Below are 24597 nucleotides of genomic sequence, written 5' to 3' on the forward strand. Positions count from 1 at the left end.
GCTGTATTGAATATTCATATGTGCACAGCCAATCTACAAACATCGCTAACTAAACGCAATCAGGAAGTGCCATTTATGGTGGCTTGCCCAACTGCAGTGGCATTTTGCATGTTTAATGTTGAAAATTTGTGTACTGCTGCAACCCATTTTTCAGCATGAGGTAAATATAAGATGTATACAATAGAACAGAAAATTTACTAAATATCTCTTTGACTTAACTAATTTAACTGAAATTAACTAGTGGCTTGACAAGGTTTACTGTTGGATGATTTCGTAAGTGTGGTAGTTCTCGCTACATTTTATGGGAAGTGAACTTAGTGTACAAATATCTTGTGCCAGCTGGCCCCAATTATGATTTATTTATTATTATTTATTTAAAGAAGTGCTGACATGAATTTATAATATTTTCTGTTTTTTTAAACAAAAACACTTGTGTTGAGAACCCCCAAAAGTGTGTCAAAGTAACTGGGAATGCATTGAATTGATTTTAATACTGCAACCTTAAAACAGGGATTTTGATTGTGGCATCGTGAGGGCAGCTTTGCATGGACTTGTCAACAGAAGTCGTTAAAAAGGACTGCGGCTCGCACTCGCAACTTAGTAGCAGCAGCTGTCATTCTGCTGTCATATGCACATGTTCACCTAAAGGATGAGTAAGATGTCATCCAAAGACTCTGACAGCGATTTCTGCTATTTAAGCTGCATGCAGGACACAGGTTTTGCAAACTTAGTAACTGTGTTGTACTGTGATAATGTCCACTGCAGAGAGATTGGCTTAGAGATGCTGGGCAATAAATACTTTGAATTCAAATTTAAATATTTCATTCATGTTGTCTGGCTCTGGTGTGCGGAGAGTGTTAATAGCGCACACCATAGAAATGAAAAATGTTTCTTTTCGGTGTCTGAAAATCGTGTTGGTACTCCTTTATGGCATGCCATTGTAAATAAATATGTGTTATTGCTCCTTAAATTATGAGGACTATCTTGATAAAAAAAGGTATCTTCAGTGTTCTTAAAAAGTACCGAAGTGTGTACTGGGAGACTATTGAGAAAATACTGTGCTTCCAGTATTTGAAAACCTAATGTTTGAAGCTATACCTAATAAAGTGACGATTGTTATAGGATGCAGACAACAGTCTTGAAGCGCTGATTGAGCAGTTACGGCGAGTTCATGCAGAGGAGAAAAGCAATGCAGCATACAGAAGGCACCTCATCAGTGGCACTAAACGCCTCCGAAGACTCCAATAGCAGAAGCGCGGTGTTGGTGCCATGATGGCAATGGACGCTGCTTTAGGTCTGGAGTTACGTCGTGGACGATATATTAAAGTGCAGCCGACAGCAATTTCAAGACGACGTCCAGGACTAACTAGAGGCTCCAAGCGAGTAGCTGCAGGACGACCAGCGAGTGGCCCTTCACCCAAGCGGGCAAAGAAGAGGCGTCATGTGCTGCAGCAAAGTGTGAGCCAGAACATTCCTCATGTGAAGCTGCATGGCTATGGCCATTGAACTGATGTTCTAGTGACCACCTAGTGACTACTCGGGGCAGAAGATTGAGTGTGTGTGTGCGATGGTGCGTGCGCGTGGCATTCCTGGCTGAGGCTCGATGTTCCCATGGATGCATATGGTCACGATCACGCTTTGACAGGACAGCTGCCCATGGTACAAGCTTGCAGGGATGTTACATCTTGCAGATCATATACAGTAGACTCTCATTGAATGGAACCTGAAGGGACCGGGAAAATGTGGTCCATTTAACAAGAGTTCCGTTTACTGAGAGGTGAAGTGGGTTGCAGCATTCCAGTATAAAACCAATCATAACAGAGAAAGTTGTTCCATTCAAGCAGCAGTTCAGTTTTACAGATTTCCATTTACTGAGTCTACTGTATGCTAGAAAAGACAGAAAATCAGGCATGAAGGCAACCATAGTGCAAGTGCAACATTTTTCCCACCAGGTTACGGAAGAAGCCGATCAAGTCGGCAAGCCACTCGGTCCTGTTTTTCAACTATTTCAACAGTCTTTTTTTTTTTCAACTATTCCACCTGCAGGTGTATTTTGCCAAAACAGTTGAGCAATTTCTTCACTAAGTTGCTGTCCTGGTAAAGGAGTTCTGCCGCCTTGTGATCGATGCCCACAGGATTAGCAATGGATGTGTCTTCTCTGGAGAGCTGTAACAGACGCCCTGACGGCAGCTCAATGGCAGCATGGTGTTTTATGCGCAATTTCTGGTTGCTTCCCACGGCCTAGGGTGACTCCTCTAGATGGCTCATCAGGCTTGCCAGTTACTATTCGTAATGCCTGCTGATTCAGAGTTTTCTACCATATGTCCTGGCTGCTGCTTTCCTTGCACCATTTGATTGTGCACCAGTTCATTGAGGAGCCTATTGCTCCTCAATAAACTTGTGCTGTACCTTGGGCACCAAGGGAGGTGCTGTCATACCTTCTCTTCTGATTCAAACAGCCACTTACACACCTCGTTCGATTCCTAGGCTAATTTAACACTTCTGACTCATGCTCCTTCACCAAGTCTGCTCGAGCAGCCTTCCTATTGATTTTTCAAGCTTATATTTTAATTTCTTTCGATGTTGTCGCCCTTCGAAAAGAATGTCCGATTCAAACAGCCACTTCCACACCTTGTTCAATTCCTAGGCTAACTTTGTACTTCTGACTCGTGCTCCTTCACCAAGTCTGTTTGAGCAGCCTTCCTATTGATTTTTCAAGCTTATATTTTAATTTCTTACGATTTTGTCGCCCTTCGGAAAACAGGCATTGAAATTCATTCAGCTTGGTCAACCCATTTTCTCCCCGCACGACGTCGATCGGGGCTTGGCCATCCAGTGATTCTGCTCACTCCATTTTATAGTAAACATCAAATTGACGTGGAGCAGCACCTTTCTCCTAGATGAACTGCCTGCAGCTAGCGTACAATCTGGTTTTCATGTGGGGCTTCTCTTCTGAGAATGTAGAGGCCATCACACATCATGGTGTTCAGAGGTTTTGCTCAGTGTAGTATAGCCAGGAAAGCTTCCCTCTTTAGACCGTCAACTGCTGTTAGAGGGACCCTGAATTTTTGTTTTAGTTTTAGCATTTAGGCTAGAGCATGATCAAACCATTCACACCACAAATTCAACAACACATCGTGTATTAAGGCCACTAAGGACAATTATATCATCCCCTTAATTTCACCTGTGCTCGTGAGACGTGCTGGCATTGCACAACTCTCATGAGCACTTTCGATGGTTTGAGCTTCGCCCAGTTTAGACCTCCAAGATTGCACCCCGACAGGTTGCTTGTAATCTCGGAGGCTGTCACACAGTGCGCCCGGCAGCATGCACGCTGTCTAGCAAGAGACGAAGCTTGCGAAGTGATCGATACCTGCTCCGAGAGGTGCTGTCACAATACAAGCCCATTTTACTTCCGGACATTCCACAGCCAATCAGATCAGCAACCAGGGTGATGTCGCTTTACTAGAGCATGTCGTTCTGTGAATGGGCAGTTGAAAGTGCGTTTGGCGGAGTCACAGCTATCTGCAGTGCTTCACAGATTTGAAACGGTCTAATAAATTACACAGTTAATGCAGAGAGCTGAAATCAGCCTGTAAATGACTTAAGACTTGGTCTACTGGCCCAATGTGTTTGTAAAAAATCGTAAGAACTGTTTCAGGGTCTCTCTAAACTTTCCTGGCTCCAGCTGTCTTGCACTTAGCTTTAATTGAATATCCATCTGATTTTTCGCATAGCCTGTTATGACGCCTTAGTGAGAGTAATCTTCTGTGTCACACATACTTGAGGCATGGAGACATTTGCACCTCAAGCATGAGACCTTTCCTTTGCAGTCGTGCACCCTGTGGCCTTTAGTTGTACATATGCTACAAGGACACTGTCAGCACTTGCTTATTTTGTGTCAGGCAAGTATCAGTTTGACATGCTTCTGTTGAGTGCTGCCTTAATGTGCAGAATCTACGAATCTCTGCAACATATTGAAGATTTCTGATAGAGTTTGTCAGTGAACAGATGAAGTAGGTTTGTCCCAGCTGTGATTTCGAGCTGGCTAGTTTGTGGCATGCTGATCATCACCATTGTCTCCTTCGTTGCTATAGCTATAGTCGCACTTCTCCAGACTTTCCAGTTAGACTGAAAAAGCTGCAGAAGACTGTCTAGCTCCTAAGCATAAGCAGCGTTGCCCGCATATAACTCCTAGCTATTTCAGCACTGGTACGACGACATTTTGGATTAGTGCCCTGAGTATGATGTTGCAGAGCATCAGTGAAAACTATGACCAATGTACACCTAGTGACTTCAGCTCTCGGATGTTAATGCGCACGTGGTCATACTGTCAGAGGGCTGTGTTATCAGAGAGTCAAACAGAAGTCCACTGATGCAATCTTTCACAGTGTTCTTGTTCTTGGCACATCTTATCACCGAAGCTCTTCAGTAGCGTGTTGACAGTGTCCTTGTAATATGCTTCAGTCTTTGTAAGACCAGCAACTACTCAAGCAGCACCTTTCAAGAACAGTCACAAATAATGGAATCTTTTCGCTGCGGTCCAATTGTTGTTATAAACAATGTGGACAAAATGTTCCCAGAACTCAATTCATTTTACACACATCTTCAGAGCAAGGCAAGGTTGTAAGTTTGGGTAGCATGGCTGCCATCCTATCTGATGGTACAGCACAGCCTATAGGTGTATGGGTAGCAGACATACATTCCTCTTCTGCTTGTTTACTTGAGAAATGGTTCCCCCTGCTCAAGAGATCGGGAATAATTTGGGTGTTGTGTTCGTACACTAGGACTGCATCATACTCTGCTTGGAAGTATTAATTCATGCCATGAAGAAACTCTTCAATTAGCCACAGATCTTCTTCAGATATTAGTTTTAAGCCTGTTGTGGATGGAGTCTAGCTGCTCATGTGTTGCAGACTAAAGGATCGTTGTGACATGCACTTCGCCTTGAGCTTCTCCAAAACATTCAGTCAACTCGTATATCTTCGATTTCCGTACCAACTCTTCAGGATATGATGTCACCAGAGTCACTCAATGATATATACTCTCTCAATTGCGTCGATGTAGTTAAGAGAGACTCAGAAAAACATCATTACTCTCAATCTGGTTCAATTTGACCCTACTGTGCACACTTAGCCACATACGATTGCAAGTGACAGAAGTAACTGTAATGGTCATGATATGCTAGCTATCTCCCATCAACCCCTGAGTGCAATTATCTCATTACAGAGTGTGTTTCAAAAATAAAAAGGGGGGGAGGGGCAAGAAGGGAAGATGGAAGCTTGCATTTTACCAAACACATAATGCTACAATTTACTGCTAATTGCTTAAATTAGTCCTGACAATTATTTTGACTGATTAATCTTACTACCTACAAACTATTGGCACTACTCTTCACTAGGGGAACCTCTTTCATGCGAGCATTTTTATAGGACACTCGGAATCGGAGCAGGCAAAATCATCTACAATAAAACCTTTTGCCTATCTCTACCACGTATTCTACAAATTTATTATATAGGGACATGGCATAAGAGCACATTCTTTGATGACTATAACAAGTTTCACTCTAGTATTAAATTCACTGTTCACGTTCTTCCAGTGAAATTAACTTCCTAGACAAGATGCCATCCATTGAAAGGAGAAAATGAGAGATGATGTTTAATTATTTTTGTAATAGTTTTTGCAGTGTTATTCGTATAAGTTCATTTGATATTATTCATGCATGATTGTCTGCCATTCCTGCTGCTTTGCCAACGTGTGAACGGAATTGGGACCTCGCCAAGCTCTTAAACTTTTAGTCCTGTACTCCTCCTAATCAAAAGGAAATAAAATGATTGATTGATACACATCAAATAAAATACAGCTTTACTGTTACTAGTTGAAATGTTGAAGATCGATTGTTCATTGTCACAAGTGGTACGTTGGCAAAACAGGACAAGCTGTTAATGTTAGATTGAATAGGCATCGCATGGACACAGGGAAAAAATAACCAAAAGCAGTGGCACAACATTTTATTGTAGCAGTTCACGACTTCAACTGTATACCTCAAACTTTACGTCCTACAAACTAACAGTCCCCAAGATATAGAAAATGTGCAGTGACACCATATTAAAAAGTTTAATGCACTCTGACAACCATAATTCAAAGATACGTGTATACCCCCTCCCCCCATTTTTCATGGAATAGCCTCTTTCCGATTGTGTCGTGCAACCTCGGGTGTCATTTCAATTCACCAGTGGTTCACGATGCCTGTCTATGCCACTGGATGGAGCGAGGTGTCCAATGATGTCCGTTTTTTGTAGCCAAACTGTGTGGCCACACAAGTCATGTGACTCATGAAATGGTTGCCAATAACCCCTTTTTCTCCTTCTTTAAAAATGTGGTAAAATAAATGTTGGACAACATTCTCTAGTATCGCCAGAGTTTCGTCTGCGTGTTGCCACTCTACACACCGTCGTGTTGCCAGGCCTCTCCATCGGCCTGCCACAGGTCACACCATACTACCTGGCAATAAAAACAGTTATGACCAACTCAATTCATCATTGTAGTCTGTCATCGTTTCCTTGTACCCCTTCCCACTCTTTTGCAGTTGCCCTCTCCTCCTGCTTAGCTTGGATTGCAGGAGAGGGAATGAAGCGTACACACATAAGTGCTAAGGGAATCTGTTACAGCACCCACACTTTGTCAACCATTTTGTTATTACAGAATGTGAGCAACACGGATATTTGAACAAATTGGTTTCATTTCATTAACAAGAAGACAAAGAAACATCGACACAAACAGTAATCCTATTTGGTCGGTTGTGAAAGGCTAACCACTTTTATATGGAAGACACTTCCCTGCAGTCACTGGCCACGTGCCATGCTGGCTGACACTTTTGAAAAACGTATTCGGACAGTTCGGTCAATGAGCTGCGCATGCAAACATTTTCGTACTCACTTATATATTCTATCTGTAGATTGCTTACTCGAACACCGTCAATAATCTTGATGATGCTGATGAAGAACACGACGCATTCTATTATGGCTGTATTTGACTTGATTCATGAAGTGAAAGAATAACATGGTTTCTTAATGCCAAAAATTAATAATCACACAAACCATCATTGAATGAAGACTGTGTTGACACTGTGCTTCATCAGTGCACTCCATACCACTGCTATTTCAGACTTGAAGAGCCTGACTGTGTTACTGCTATGCCTGGACACTTGCATAGAAGCAACCTCACCGAGCTTCCCGATATGTCCACAGCTGAACATACTAGGTGCCGATGAGCAGTGCATGTGCTAGACTGTCTGCAATAGCTCCAGCTTGAGTTGCCTGGATAGGAACCATGTTCCTTGAAGGCATCTGTGTGGTTAATCTAAGGCACGTTCATCTTAGCACTGGGGCTCTGTCCCGATATACACCGGGATCTATGGTGACAGCGTCGCTGCACAGCTGATGTGCCATGAGTTAGTGAGTGTGCCGTCGGTGCATGAACAGACACTAGACTGGAGCGTGTTTTATATGTTTCTGCATGTGCAACGTGCCTGTCAGTTCCATCCTGCGTCCACATTGAAGCCTCTATCTTTTGGTGAAATTTTTCTTGTGTGTAAAAGGCACAAGCCCACATCATTAACACAATCACAGACTGAATTCTCTTCACAATATTGTATATATGATGTAATTTACCAATAAAAATCTGATCAAAATAAGCACTTTATGTTTTTATGTTGAATGGCTTGGCCATTTTGTCATTCCCATAACACACAGGACCAGTTTGAGCATGACAATCTCGTGCAACTTTCAGAATACATGTACTGCAATCAGAGACTGCATGAAAGATCACTGAGCGCCATCTTCTTCCATATCTTGTGCATATCTGATGCCTAATAGCAATAATGTCCAAAAAGGTGACAAGTGTTTTAAAGTGGGCTTGCTATTTCCATCAGATTATATTTGACTGAGGGTTGCAGCTCACTACATGTTTGCCTTTGGCATGGAGAATAAATACTTGTGATACATTTGCTGTTCCTTTGTCTAAACCAATTGATCTACTTTGTGTAATAGTTCACTCGCATTACAAAATAAAGTACCGAGACACCTGAAGCCTTTTCAGTCTTTGTTATAATTTCTCACGTTTTATACAACACTTTGTAATGTGGCTTTTCCCATCTCACACATCGTGTAGAACTTCGCATTTTCACCGAGAAAAAAGTTAGTAGCATGCTTGGTAATTAATTCATAACGCCACCGAATTCGGTACATTTTGAAACACCACCTGCCCCCAGCCCTTTTGAACTAGCTCAAATGATACGAGTGACAGTATTCACAGCAGCGTAAGCACCATTACTGCGGACTCTTTTTTTTTTTTTGCTATGTGTGAACAGCATGCCTTTGCATAAGTTTTTGTGTGTGTGTGTGTGTGTGTTTGTTTGTGATCATGCTGCTCGACCAATAGGCGCCAAAAACTGCGGGAACTAATACAGCGCACCCATCAGAAAGCTTTCTTGATGCTGTTGCGAGTGAAAGATGGTCAACTGGTATAAGATGCAACTTACGAAAGCACCTGCACGAGTTCCTTGAGAGAACAGCTGCTACTGAACTGCAAACACATCAAGGTAACATGTTAAGCAGTACCAAAATCGGGTCTTTTATCTAGTTCTGCAACACACAGTTGTAGCCGCACTTATTTCAAACACATTATTGATAAGAATCAATCGTGGTTTCCTGAAGGAATCAGTTAGCAGCGCTATTTTTAGGTAACGCAACAGGGTCAGCCAACACGTTTTTAATGGTCAATTCAATTTTTGTAGAAAAGCGTTCCGATTTTTTGGCACCCCTAACAGCTTTCGTGTGGCACAAGACTGACGTCTATCGTGTAACTTGTTTTAACAGAAGCGGAGTTAATTCTGCACATTAAATACGTCTGCAGCGTGCCCGAGGATTCTCCAGTCTGCCGCCTTTGTCATTATTCGAGAAACAAGGCAGTAGTTGGTTACTGGTAGCAAAACAAGCACAAACCTGTACTCCTGGTTTCGTGACTGGTTGGGGCTCTCTCCATGCTCCAAAATCAGCTTGTACAAACACTTGTTTATTTTCACACGCATGCTAAACATTACCTGGTTAACAGAAGCGTATTTCTGCACCATAAATCACGAAATGACTGGAAATTTGTTTGTGCAAACGCCACATGAGTCATCCGCGAGTGTACACAGATGCTGTATTTACATACTGCCATCAATTTCTGCACTTTGCTGTTGATGTCGATGATGATGCCAATGCTTTTATTTTCAGACTTTCAAACTTTTACCTGCTAACGTTCACAATAATCTTTAAAATAATAACTCTTATTTTATTACTTACTACTATTCATAATTTTGTGTAGCATTTCAAAAATGTATACGCAACATAAAAAAAATTTTTTTTTACATTTACACAAGCTTTGGAGACAAAATCCGAGTCAAGATAAACCAACACACAAGCAACATGGGCGCCTTGAAACGGTGCGTTCGCAGTGCGTGGTTGCTTGTTTTACAGACCTCCGTGTTTCGTAATGTCTCTGCCATTGACAACTTCTGTTTTCTTGCTCTGCCACGACTAACGACGAAAAGGCTCTAGCATTGATAAAGACGTCCTGCAAAATAGCGGCTCAATCAGGTTACTGTAGTCAGGTCGTCTGCAGCTTAGTGGAGTATGTCTTCAGCCACTTTCACTGTCACTGCCCTGAGTATATTTTATGCATGCATTTTGGTTCTGCCTTAACATTTTTCTTCTAGCTGCTTTGATGCTGCCATGTTTTTTTTCTTTTTTGATGCCGCTTCTGCCATTTTTGCATTGTGGTTATGTAACTCTCTTTTTCTTATTGACCAACGTTGTTAGTTCAACAAATTTTATTTTATGCATTCATTTTGTCAACTTCATGTGTTGCCTCTATTAAGCTTTTTCTTGTTGGGAAGAATTTAGTTCGCTACTTACCTCTGTGCACCATTGCTGCTACAGAAACCATTTCATTTCGTTCGTTCTCTCTATGTCGTTATAATTTCCGTTTTCTAGCACATCGTCCTATTTTTTAAGGACTACCCTGGATTTACGCTAGTCGATCTCGGCAAATATTTCTTGCCCTAATTTTACCTGAGTGGGCCAGTTTCTTAGTGGTTATAACAAATAACTTTTATCTTAGTCGGCATGGCTTCAGAAAAGGTTACTCATGTTACACTGAGTTATTTATGTTCATGACTAATATTCACTTTAATCTAGACGCAAACGATTGAACCAATTGCCCCTTCTTTGATTTCGCTGTCGTTCAATACTCAAACTAATTACCATTTGATTTCTACATTGTCTGTCCTTTGTATTCCTTCATTACCACCATCTTGGCTACAAAAACTTTCATTCTTGGTGGTCAGCTACATCTCGTCTAATGTTTTCGACATCACCTGCAGTGTTGCCCAAGGCAGTGTGCTAAGTCGGTTACGCTTTCTAATATACATTAAAGGGGCCCTGCAACACTTTTGAAATGGATGTCACTGTTGGCTCATGATGCCTCACAAATCACATACCAAAATATTTTTTTTTAAATATGCCGATTACAAGCGGAGTTCGAGGAATTTGTTGAATACTTCAAGCACTTTCTCTTTTCGTAAAAGCGAGTGCACTGAAGGCAACTTGGGTAGGGACATAAGGGGGCAAAAAGGTGCACCCTTTTGTCAGCGCACGTCATGACCTTGAGCACTTTCCTTTTTTTTCTTAGAACGCATGGTTACTTTCAGGGTGAGCACAAGCACTGGCACATGGCAGCAGTTGCAGTGGCCACAGTATTTGCATAGCCTATGATGCTCAAATCAGTCAATGGCTGTGGACTCGGGTATGACACAGTAATCCAGGTATAAGGCATCACCTGTAGAGAGACGAGGGAGCAATTGCTGGCCGACTTTGAGAATTAATTGTGAATTTTAGACTGCATGCTGCACTCTAATGTTTGGCTCATGTGCTTTTGGGAGCTGCGACTACCAATCACCAGCGTTTTCTGACAATGCTAAAAAAGAAAGTGTTGCAGGGCCCCTTTAAGGATTTACCTGCTGACCTTTCATCCTTGATTTAGTTACATGACAACAAGTCTACCACCTATTGCAGTATTAATTTATGGGCTAGTTTTTCTTTCTCTTTTTTGATGATCATTTCATTTCTCAAATGACCTTAACTTGATGTTCAGGTAGAGTGCAACTCGGCAGAACTCACTCATTGTACTATTAACAATACCATTATTTCAGCTGCCCCTTTATACAAATAAATATCTTTGTGTTTACCTTTCATCAGATTTATCCTATACTACGGCGTATAGCAGCTATCTCAGCAAAAGCTTCTCAATCTGCAGGTTACCTCCACAGAAACTTGTGCAATGCATCTTCTAATGTATATGCATTATCATATCTTATCTTTACCCACATTTAGAGTAAGCTTCATCTACATGGTCACCTTAATGAGATTATCTAGTCCATATGTTGGAAGCCATTACAAATATGGCAGGCAGATTCACCTACAATAAATCATGACACCATAGAGTTTCCTAAATATACACTAGAGAGAACTCTGGCGATAGTGTCTATGGGAACTACCATGCATGGCAAATCAGCGAGCAAGGAATGATGCATAGTATACAGATTCGTCTAATCTTCATACTTCTGGATTTGTGTGTATTCGTGTGGCTTGGAGCTGTTTTCTCACAAAACGAAAATCAGCAAATATTCAGTGACGGCACTTCACCACGTTATTCTTCTAGGCTTACCATTTCAAATCAGGTCATGAAGTTCAAAAGAGTTTCTTTTCTTGGAAACAAAACCGAAACCAGCAATTAGTGAAGCCACAACTGGGGTTCGCCACCCGCAAGTACGAAGAGTAGGCAAATCTGTGTACTACCCATCATTCCCAGGGTCGCTGAACGATCACAGTGCCAGAGTCCCCTCTTGTTAATTTTAGTAAACTATGCATGACATGGCCCAGCCACATCACTGCCCTTATATGTCTCTTTCACTGGTAGAGTATTGTGATGAATTTTAGTACTGCTTTATCCTCCTGTGTACATGTCTTGGCACATTCACAGCACAATTAGTTTCATGTGCACTCATGGTTACACGCAGGCATTTAAGTTGTCATTACAACGTAGGCGCTTGCATATTCGAATCAGTCTTTTGTATCACATTGCATCTAACTGTAATTATAAAATGTTTAGTAGACTTTCAGTGATAATCTGATTCGTTACATGTTGGTATTGTGTAACATTATTGCCCCTTGCCATTTGTAGTTTTTGTTTTACTGTTTTTTCCTTGTATTTTTTATCTGTCTTTCAGTTACTGATGTCCTCCTATCAGCATGTAAGGTACTTTGAATAAATAAATAAACTGGCTCTTGGTCTTCTCACATTGAGGGCTACCCTCACCAGCCTATAATAATTACATTCTACCTTGCCCCTAACTTCTCTCATGTGCACTGCCTGGGTCCCAGGATTATATAAGATCCACCACTCTGTTTCTCTGTGAGGACTTTCCATATCCTCTTCCTATTTATTTAATTTCAGAAAAAGGTGTTCATTATGCAGAGTTCATGTCATTCTTCTAACATGTGTATTATTTAAGGGTGTGTGAATATTCATGTTTAGAATCATAATTGAGTGCTTTGGTTCAACTTTCAAATACAGGAAAATATCTAAAATGTCTAAACACAGCCTAATTGCGCAACTCTGTTAGGGTGGTGTCCAAAAAACTAATGCAAAAGTCATTGCAGTAGGCTTTAAAACTCTCACTGATACCCTGGTTTTAAAGCCAGCACATATTTCCCTTGAGATTATTTCATTCCTGCATGTCGTGGCTCCAGCAAAAAAAGGCAGGGAACGTAATGGAAGACTGTTGTATTGCAAGCAAAAAAAAAAGTCAGATCTAGTCAAGAAACTAAAAATTACTTCACTGAGCTTGTGAACAAAAGAAAGGTTTGAAATACTGGAAAGAGTTTTGAACTGCACTTTATACAGGTATTACAAAAATTGCTTTCTGATACGTTCTCATCTGCTGAGGTGGCCAGCGATCGCAAGTTTTTGGGCTGCTGGAAACATCATGAGATCACGACGAGAGCCTGAAGACTTGTAATGAGGCATGACTTTTGTTTCTTCATGACAATGTGTTCGACAGCAGTTTCTCACCGTGCTGTGTGCTCGAGGACATGAGCGAATTTGATTTTCTTAGTTATTTCTTTTAATTGTCAATAAAACCTTTAGTATTCTATTTGATATTTTTTGCCGCTAATGGCACTATTTGATCCAAGATGAAGTCCTAGTTTCAACCCTAAAGTTAATATTGTAGCTCATCACCTCACCTTTCTGTTTCCTATCTTCACACTGAAGTCTTTCATGACTATGGTGTACTGAGTATAGTTCTCTTGCATTGCATATTCAATATACTTGCCTATTACTGCTTCTTCACAGTAAAGGGCAAACAGAGGAGCAAACGCCTGCACCACTTTAAGTTTATATCTTATTTAGCTGGTTGACTAGGATTGCTGGCCCTTCACAGACAATATGCAATTCTTGAATGTTTCCGGCAATGTTTTTGTGAACTAGAAACCCTATGCCGCACTGTTTTATCGAAAAGCCCTCTGTAGCAGTGTGCCCATTAGTGCTGTATGTGCCTTTCCAGTTCTAATATCTCTGAGGTCAATTATATTCCACTCGAAGTTTTCCAAATCTTGAAATAACTCTGCTAATCTAACTGCACTTCAGAAGGTACTTGTGTTCAACATTGTGCAGGACAGATAACCACAGGTCAGTTAGAGCTACAGTATAGATACCAAGGGATGAATGCCATAGGCAAGGATGGCAGCAGATTGATAAAGTCACAAAATTTGAAAGTTCACTCACATAAAGTGAAACCAGCTCTCACAGAATAGGGTTAGTTGCATATTATTGGCAGAAGCCTGACCTAGAGTGTACATAAAATAATATCTCAAAAATGATGAATGGTGATGACTTACTGGTATCTAATGCTAATATGGAGTGATGCAACAAGACTTATGAATTGTGTTAAACAATATGCCAGGCCTGCACAGAAGACTGAGCACAGTCACAGCAAAAACTAGAAGAGCGGCCTTTCAAAGCCTTTCAAAACACTCATTGGGTAACTACTGCAAGCAAAGATGCATGATGCCCACTAGGGTACTAATAATAAAATTTCTTGGGTAGTAAGTCGACATACACTATGCTATTTTTCGTCATTTTTCTGAGAAACGTGCATCCGCTAAACACTTGCAAAGAATTTCGAGCCAATTGTTCATGCAGTGGCTGAGTACGATGAGGAATAATAGCGGAAGTGGGTCTGTGCCACAGTTAATAGGGGAACAAGAACAAACTTTTGTAATTGGTTGGAGTATTGGATGACCCCCTCGTTACACTATTCGCATTGTGCGGCGACTGGTTGTTCTTTTGCTGTTTTAAAACGCTTTGTAAGTCGTATTAACGCGATTGCTTTTCCGATATTAAGCCTTCGTAAGGCAAGTTTGCCAACAAGTCCTAAGCACCGGTGTGGCTCAGTGGTGGAATACTGGGCTGGCACCCAGCGGACCCAGGTTCGAGCCCTACTGTGTCATTGGTGGTAGGTTTAATTTCGAGCGATGTGGTTAAGGACACGGATGGCAGTGGCGGACAACTACACGTGGCCCGAGTTGTGATGACATAACAGCTTTCGCTGTAAAAAGTATTGAACTTTTCTGATAGCTCGCCAACTACCAGAAGGAGCGGGCTGCAGCTACTAATTCCACATAGTGGCAGGTTTCAACCAGAAATGTCATTAGCCCTGTTTCACTCTGACCTTTGGTTTGCACACTACAGCCGCTAAAGTGAGCACATGGACTAGATTTCTTTGAATTAGTGCCCAAATGACAAAGAGATGGAAGAATGATGCGTGTGTGTGTGAAGTGCAGCTAAAATTTGGGAACACTTTCACATAAACATCTGGTTGCTTTATCAAGCATACGGGGAGCAATATAGAAGTTGTACTCAGTGCTATGAGTGGTTCAAGCATTCTGATAATGACATAATGTAGATCGATAACAATGTCAAGCCTGGACGACATTGTACATAAATAGATAATGACCACATTTAGAGTTCGTGCAGTGATTTGAGGATATCTCTATGGACTGTTGGAGAAATTGCTGACGAAGTGGGTGTTAGAATAGGTTAATGTCATGAAATTTCATTTTATTTTCTTTATTCCAAACATAAACTACATTGACAGATGCCATTTCCAAACAATACAGAAGGTCCTGGACAATACAAGAAGATACTTCCAGGCCATTAGTGCGTTCCAGAAAGCTTACCAAAATTGGAAGAAATGATTGGGACACTGTATTGCCAGTAGAGGGGAGTAGTTTGAGGGAAGCAATGCTTCAAATGTTGTACCACAAGCAGTGAAAGTGTGAAAAACATTATTTTTTTAACATATTTCGTATCTGCATGCAACTTGTGGGAGTCGTTTCAAGTTTCATGAGTGCTCGTACACATGTGGGGATAAACAAAATGGCAGCTACCTTGGGTCAGAAAAACGAGTTGAAATTTCCCAATTTTCTGAAGCACTTGGTTCAGGAAAATGTGACTGTGGCAAGGAGTTACAAGTGTGTAGCAAAACATGTGGTACTTGAAATAATACATATGTTAATCTTGATAATTATGCTCTTTAGATGATTGGAACCAAGCCACTCTGGGGAATTTGCCAAGACTCGGGCAGATGATTTGGTCTTGAGTACCTGGATTCATAGTAGAAATTATGGCATCTGGTAGAATGAAGTTATTCTTAATTACTAAATTGTTCACTTTGATTGGTCGTCAAGAAACAGAAAAAATGCATGCAACAAATCTGTGCTTTGCAATGTAAGAAATACGCTCTACGTAATGATTTTGAGGAGAAGCGAGGTACAACACACACTGAAGAGGCATTATATGCACTTTGTTGATGCTCTAGCTAATGACAAAATTATGACTGACCCATTTGTAATGGTTGGGCAGCTTTATTCACCCACTTGTTACGTAACTTGCCATGTATGGCACCTTGTTGTCTTATTCTTCTAGCACACTATATAACCTGTGTTATATAACACAGGTTATACAAATACGACAAAAACACAAATTATAAGAAAACACTGACAATGAACTGACTAGTGTAGTGAAAGATTTAGCAATGTATATCACAAGGCTGTTGTTTCCTTTGACTAACTGTTAAAGCCAACACTGTATCAATTGTAAGAGTACAATAAAATGAGATTGTTTTTCGTTGACTGGAGCTCTTTCGAAAGATAAAAAAATAATCAAGAACTGCACATGAGAAACAGAGGTGGTTAAACACGAAAAAAAAATACAAAAAAAAAACTCACGAAGGAAAATTAAGGAGATTTCACACATTGTGGGAATCTATTTCATGCAAAGTAGTCCATAATGATGATGCCTATGATGCAATATTTGGCATTGAGCCAAGTGTCATTGCATGAATGATTGTGTTTTGATAAATCTAGCAGTTTCGTGCTCATCAAAGACTTACCAAAAACCTTAACTACACAGGAGTTCGAAGGGTAACTTATGGTCTAACACATCGGCACTAATCTTACAGCACAGCCGCCAGTTTCATCACAACAAAGTGCATGCTATGGTACGACAATGTGAAGATTGTTTGTTAGCATATTCCTACGTGGTCGAGCAACACTTGAATGTAGCTTGCCGAGTCATATGAAATGTTTATTAGACACACAAAAGTGGAGGCCACCCTGGAACCACAATTGGCATTAACCCAACATGACAGCTGTATTTTAAGTACACATATGTTAAGTTTACTACCTTTTAATCAGACCACAGTGCTGGCCCTACAGCCATAGTTAACATTACACTGATATGATGCCTGCATATAACCTTTTTTCAAAAGCTGTTTCAAGACATGCCGTGGCTCTGTGGTAAAATACTTGACTGCAGTGCAGAATACTGGATTTTGATTCCTGCTAGTAGCCCAATTGTCATTCTTTGTATTATTTTGGTCAATGCTGCCAAAGCCAGATTTTATTTAAATTGCTCAAACTTAACTTGCCAATTTTTATAAACTGTCATCATGTGCAACGCAAACCACAGTGTACCGGCTTATGCTGCCTGTGACTGGAAAAAAGGGTTTCATGACGTATGACGTACATAACAGGACACTCATTGTATACATGTCATAACCAGACAGTCATGTTCGTCATATTGTCATTCCCCGCTGTGCCTTTTTCAGTTGTACCAAGTTAAGGAGGTGAGCTCGATAGCACCCAGATGCAGGCCTCTAGATAGATATAAATGCTCAAAGTGCCTTTGATCTTTAAAGAAACGCTTTGCTTTTAAAAGGCTTTCTAACATAAAAAGAACAGCTGGTAAAGCATGCCACTGACTTACCCAAGGTGAGCAAAATGCAATCAAACATCTGAGAGACTGGAAGATGCATTGAGTGAGTTACTAAAAGCACAGGTTTTGTATATGAAGGAATATCTGTTTGTGGCACACTGTTTTGCTTATTGTCAATGATATTTACTGTTTGAAGTGAATAAATATGCACCATATGTAAAAAAATAGCCAGTTACAAGTGAAAGTATTTATTCTAATTACATCTGCTATTTTCATTAGTGCTAGCTTTCAGCACCTTTCTGCTCTATTTCTCCCAACCCGCTCATAAAATCTTCAACATTGTTAGGCATATCACTGGTACAAGATTATTGGTTCCACTGGGCACCCCGTGCTGGACCACCATTTACTAGGTCTTCCTACTCCAGAAGTGTGAGTGTGTGTATGCCTTCTGTGTCTCTTCATTTTTAGTGCGCTATTACCATTCCACCTGGGTGTATTCCTAGTCAGCAAAATTAATGCATAAGTTATGAAGCATCAGATGCAATAGAAAACAGCCACAATAAGGTGTGGCACTTAAGGCAAACAAGCTGGCATATTGTTTTCTTTAAGCTGCCAACACTGTTTTCTATTAGGACGCTTATTGCTGAAAACCGCTTGCTAAAACCAATGGGTGTATTATGCAACACCGCGCGATCTTTAAAAGTCTGAGTAAGAAGGAGCATAGAAGGATTTGCTGCATATCGTGAAGCAAATGGCTCAGCTTTGTTGACATACTTTTAGAAGTTTTATTGAAAGTAATGTTATTTTGAATGTTATAGGATAAATAGTTTTGCTTAATCTTCTATAACAGATGCTGAAGAATTGCCTTCACGGCTACAGATCGCTTAAAATTTAAAGCTTTTGGTGGAAGGAGTTTCAGTTCATGCAGTTTGCACTTCAGTGCATACATGCAGTAATACACATTTAGCACAAAACTTCCTGGTGTACAAATTGTTTTTAAAAAAGAATACTGCGCGCACCTACCATCCTTAATTCACTGGACAGTCGTTCTGTCAGATAGACTCATGGCGAGGAGAATGTCGACCATACTGTGAAGGATTCTTTGAACAGAGCTCTTCAAGCGGCTTGCCGCCTCTCTCGCGCTTGTTTTATTGGCTTCACACCAGCGCATACATAAGAAAAGTTAATTCCTAGAGAAGAAAAGAACGCTGGCCTGAATTGCGACGCCGGGTGTTTATTTAAAAAGAAGTGCACGGCAAGAGAGCACAAGCGCGTTACGCAAACGTAGCTTGAACTCACCAGATAAATGCGAGTTTCTGCAGATCGCGCGGGCACTCGCATGCGGTTGCTTGTAGTTGACGAGCACGTACGCGAAACACAAGTGCTCACGACAAGGCAGAAGTTTGCGTGCAGAAGGCGCCCACAACACAGTATTTCTTTTTCATTTTCCTTTTTCCTACAATACTTCCACTTTGTGATGTGCGGTACCTCGTCGTTCCTCGATGGAGTCCAAACGCGCTTAGACATCTCGACGGGCAGGCAGATCATAAGCCCTAATGTTCGGTGGTACAGTACCTTAGCAGCATCACAGTCAAGCTACAAACTAAACTGGCAACTCTTTCCGAGCTGCTCCTACCAGAAACAAAGGTGCATTAAGCGTCGTGTTTCCAATATTGGCTTCTTTAAGTGGCGACAACGCGCAGGCGCCGAACATGCCGCACGTAAAAATGCGCAGTCGGCGTGCACTGAGTTGTTTTTTTCTCTATGTTTGGCCGGCGTGTTTCGCGGGCGCAACAGGGCGACGGCGCAACCTGGAAACGAGAGTACGGCGCGGAGGCCGTTGCTAGGCACACGTCGCGGCGGCGTTCCTGCGAGAGTGTGACCAATAGCGCGCCGCTGCGGTTGCCATGCGTTGAACCTACTGCAGATTACAAATGCGCCCCCGGGCGGCCCCAGCACACAGCTGTTGCGAGCAAGGGCGTGCGGTTGCGTTTATCGAGATGCGCTGGATTTGTTTACATCCCAGCGTAGCCGAAGGAATGGTCTAGAAAAAGGTGTACTCGGGACCGAGAGGAAAACTTGTTTTTCTCCCTCGGCTTGTGGGGTAGAGAGGGCTGCCTTTCCAGGTGTCCCTGTGTAGTCAGTCACCAAAGGGGAGGAGGAGCCCTGCTTTTTCTGTTCCGGGCTGCTCTCTTTTACAGAGGTGTTGGGAGAGGAGGCCGGTGTCGTGTGTGACCACGACGAGGAGGAGGTGATGTACGAGATTGCAGTGATGCGCCGCGTGCGCGGAGAACCACTGCTGGCTGCGTCGCTCTTCTGAGGGGAGGGAGACAGCTCACAAGACCCGTTGCTGCTGCCTGCTTGAATTCCTGTCTCCTGGCACGGAGACTGGTTCTGCAGGATGGTGGGCGCCCCTCAAATGGTGGCAGTGGCTGTCTGCCTTCTTGTTACTGGGCGCTTTTTTTGGTAGGAAGTTTTTCGCCCTTCGTGCCTGCAGCCTTGAAGCAGCATTGCTCGCGGTCTGCTGCGGAGGTTTGGACAGGAGGCTCGTGGCTGCCTTGAGTCTCCCTGCCCTGGTACGTGCGCTGGAGGCGGGTGAGGGACGCGGCGGGCTTGGTCGGCCGGCCGTTCCTGTGTGCCAGGCCTATGCCGCGGTTTCGAGCAGTAGGTCGCAGGCCTTGGCTCTTCCAAGTCGAGGGCATAACCTGACAGGACGCCCTCAGGCAGGCCGTCCGCCATTAGCGATGGGATTGAGGGACTGTCCAGAGTGGTGCCATAGAAATAAAGTAAACAATAATAAAAAAGAAAAAAGGGGATTGAGAAATCACATTAAACCTTGGAGCCCGAAAAGGGCTGCACTCGAGAGTGCTATTCGAGGTTTAGACGAGAAATAAATATGCCCACGGGATTGAGCAAAAACTGCCAAAATAAAAAAACTGGGGACGGTGAAAAACACGTCTGCTTCTTGCGAGGCTCTCCGGGACTCTCAACGGTAGCGATATATCCAAGGCACCGAAGGGGCGAGCGTGATTCCGCACGATGGAACAGCCGTAAAGACTTCTCTGAGTGACATCTTTCGCTACAAGAAGCTTGACACCAGCCCTGCTGCTGTAGGACCCACTGGGGTCATCTTTGTGGTACGCACCTGTATGACGGCCGCTGGATCACAAAGCGCACGACCCGTGCAGTCTTTCATCCAGTGGCCGTGCCTGTACAAAGTGTTTGTTCTTATCGTCCTGCGTGAAGGCGTCTATCTCAAGAGCCATCGAAAACTGGAGTGTTCTGAGTTGCACAGCTCAACCCGGCCTGTTTCGCGCTAAAAAAAAGCCGAAAATTTACTTATTTTCTGGCTATTCGAGTTTGTTCTTAGTCGGCTGAACATTCGCCTTAAGGTCATCTACGAGATGGAGCATGGTGTCTCAAACTTCCGCTGCGCGCAAACAGCATGGCAGTGGCTGCTAAAATGTCCTTAAGTTGATTTTAAAGAATGATGACGCTGCCTACCACAAGTTAATCTGAAATAGACATTATAAAAGCGCATGTTTTATTACGCGCAGCAGGTAGTTTGCTTGGTTGTCAATGAATAAATCTATAGGAATAAAATAAAGGAATGTTGGAGGCGCTGCTACATTGGAAAGGCAGTTATATTTTAATTTCGCAAATCAACAACATGCAACAGTTATCCAGAAAAAAATATCATGGCCGAAATTCTTGAAATGCTATTTACTTTATGCGACGACCGTCAAGATGAGGTGACGGTTGCATCATGTGCCGTATACTAGCCCGAACTCAAGATGCTAATTCGTGGTGCTGTGATTTGGCGAATATTTTCTCGTTTATTCTTGGCTTATGTTTCAGCGCATGCTCATGAATGGTGGCAAGTTGCGAAAGTTGAAAGAATAAAGAAAGGGTGCATGTGATGCATTTTAAGAAAATATTGTGATTACGGCAGAGAAATCTTGAAATGCATTAAGCTTCTCAAAGACACGACTTGCGGTTTAGGGTAACCTTCAGCATTTTTGTGTGTTTGCCATTCTTGCTAAGGTCATGTGAATGTTGAAGGTACGTTGACAGGATAATGATGCAGCGTTGTCTATTACCGGCATTGCGTTAACACCGTTTAGTAAGGTTTCATCAACATTGATGGAAAGCAATGTCAACGCTTTGACAATGATCACTGCAAACGTTAGTACAAGTTGTCAAAGGTTGCGCAGCAAAACACAACATTCGTAGCATTGCTATACTGGAAGTTATCGCTCGTGTCTTTCGTGTCCTTCTTGTCTTTTTGTCGTCGTTCTGTTCTCGCGCTATTACTATCGTCATTGCTATACTGTTGCAGCACCATCTTGTGCTACCAGGGTAATTCTCCGAAAGTCCGAAGCGGTGCTGAAGAGGGACAGAAGCAGGACGACATTACTGTGTGCATTGTGGATGTCACGATATCAGCGGCACTGATCATTCTGCGTGTCGGCTAGTCGTCGTCGATCGACCTGGCATTGCCACCATACCCATGCCCTTTCTTTGTGGCTTCCTGACCATTCTCTGACGTGTAACTTAGTCCGATCGGCAGGAGTTTGTCGAAAGGCACCGCAGAGTCGCGGGCGAACAACACAAAAAACAAAAAAACAAAGAAAACAAGGTGGTATAATATTCAAAATGTCACAATATTATGGCGCTTTTTTCTTTTCCCAAGCGACACATATCGCATGTGACATGATTCACATGAAGTGCACTTTCTTTTTCCGCTATTTACAACTACAAGGCCGTCACGCTGGCCCAGGACTAACGTTGCTGTAGTATCTTTTTCCAACCAGAATGATGAAATTTATAAGTCAGTGGGTAAACGCCACGATGGAGGAAAAAAAAAGAGCAAGTTCTGCTGTAAACACTCACTGCTACGGATGCATCGTTAGCAAAATATATAGCAGAGGCTATAGAGAAGGCAACGGAAAAGGCGATGGAGCGTCTTGCCAGCAGTATTATTGGAGTCGTGGCTGAATTGTTTACATCTCAGTTGACCCAAATCATTGCTTCAGTGTCTATGAAAAATCAGACTTCACAGGATTTGGAGGTTTCAAAGTGTGCCAGGACAGAAAGTCCAATAGCTCCTGCACGATGCGCATCTTCTAAAGCAGGACCCTCCAATAAGATACTGCCGGCAGATCCAGAACCCGTATCAGATGACACTGATGAATTCACAAATATGGATGCGGAATCTCATAATTTCTTGAAGCGTGCCAGATCTCCCTTATCGAAAAAGTCTTCACAGAAATCAAAATCTAAAAAGTTCCTGTCAAAGAAAGACTTTCCGGAGAACCTCTCCAAAAAAGACTTTTTGAAGAAAGATCTTTTGGATCAAGCAGTCTCTGCGGCGGGTTTATAGAATCAAAATAGGCTCCTTAAAAGTATTACAGTGGAATTGTCGCTCAATAGGGTCGGCTACCACAGATTTATCGTGTATTTATTCGCAAATTTCCCCAGATATTATTACTTTACATGAAACTTGGCTTACAAATGGACAAACATTTTACCTAAATAATTATCGCTTATTTTGTTTAGACAGACCTAGCAGAGGTGGTGGACTTGCCATTTTTATATCAACTAAATTTATTCATAGAGCGAAGATTAACTACCTGTGCATGGATTCTAACTATAAAATTATGGTATTAGACATCACTCTGCCAGGCTGTTCCCCCTTTTCTTTTGTTAACGCATACTTTCCGGTAGAAGTACAGGACACAAGATGCTTAGATGCAATGTTAGCTTCCTGCAGGAAGGATGTAATATTAACTGGTGACTTTAATTCACACCACGTGTCTTGGGGTTTCAAGACTGATGTAAATGGAAGGCGCTTGTGGGAATGGACTGTTGATAATAACTTATCTTGTGTAAATTTCCCCACTGTTACGTTTATTAGGAGACAAAGTCGGCGATAGATCTGACCTTTTCCAGCTCCTCACTAAACATTTCGTCGTGGAAAACATTAGATTGCGCAACAAACAGTGACCACCTTCCTATTAGCTTCGATATTAACTTTCCCGGGATATTTTTAACTGGTAAAATTGACTCGTTTGTAAATTATGAGCGTTTACAAAAAGACTTAAAGTCTACTTTGGTTCTTCGCAAGGACATGCAGGAAGACATTCGGGCTATGAGTCTGTGTGCGGTATTGAGAAGAGCAATAAAAAAGTCAACTTTTCAATAACTTCAGGCACAGGCGGGTCGTTTAGCCCATGGTGAAACGCTGATTGTATGAGGGGGTATAGAAAACGAAAAGCGGCGTGGAAGCAACTTATCCACAACCAATGCCCAAAAAAAACTGGTGTGACTATAAATACGTGGCAGCAGATTTTAAACGTACAGTACGCAAAGCAAAAGATGACTATGACACTAACAAATTTAGCTATCTTTCAATACCATACAACAGAAAAGCGCTTTTTAGATTTTTGTGTTCCAGAAAATGATACCACCATCAGACAATATTGATTCTTCAATTCTATCGCCTAGCGAACTCACTGAAATATTAGAAAAAGTTGCTAAAGGATTAGAAAAAAGATTCAGATCAACAATGCCAAGACACATAGTGAAGCCAATTGCAGGGGAAGAGTTCAATGAGGTGACATTAGCAGAACTAGCGGGTGTAGTGAGGCACTTACCTCCTACAGCACCTGGACCAGATAGAGTAACTTCAGCAAGGATAAAAGTACTATATGACATTTCCCCACATGAACTCTGTAATATGGTTAATTACTCTTTGAAAAATTTTTGGATACCGGCGGATTGGAAACTTTCCAAAATAATTCCGATACATAAAAAACACGGACTTGGGTATACACTTGACAATGTGAGGACAATTTCTCTTACATCTAATTTGGTTAAACTGAAAGAGTTTTGTATGCACGTGTAATAATATACATCGAGGAGAAATTAATACTGAACCCCAGTCAAATTGGCTTTAAATCGGGATGCTCCATATGGTGTGCGCACGTGGATTTGGAGAGTCGTATACAGTTGGCTAGGCGTAGAAGAGAGTACTGTGCATTAGTTACTCTGGATTTGGCCAAGGCGTATGACAAAGTGGAGCATAAAATACTAATTGAACAGATAGAAATGTCACACTTACCAAACTACATGACAGCATGGGTAGCAGAGTTTTAAGGAAGAGAGAGTTTTATTGCTTTCAAAGAGGTTGCTTTTCTAACAGATATCGACAAT

At 41.9% G+C, this 24597-nt stretch overlaps 1 protein-coding gene across 1 annotated transcript in view; it reads left to right on the forward strand.

Annotated features, from left to right (window-relative positions):
- Positions 1–6535, forward strand: part of LOC119187259 (uncharacterized) — a 28905-nt gene extending 22370 nt beyond the window's left edge. Inside the window, exon 5 of the mRNA XM_075875847.1 lies at positions 1123–6535. The gene's annotated coding sequence lies outside the window, so the exon portion shown is untranslated. The remainder of the gene's footprint in view (positions 1–1122) is intronic.
- Positions 6536–24597: the final 18062 nt, after the last annotated feature.

The sequence above is a fragment of the Rhipicephalus microplus genome, chromosome 10 (genome assembly GCF_043290135.1).
Source record: "Rhipicephalus microplus isolate Deutch F79 chromosome 10, USDA_Rmic, whole genome shotgun sequence".
NCBI lineage: Eukaryota > Metazoa > Arthropoda > Arachnida > Ixodida > Ixodidae > Rhipicephalus > Rhipicephalus microplus.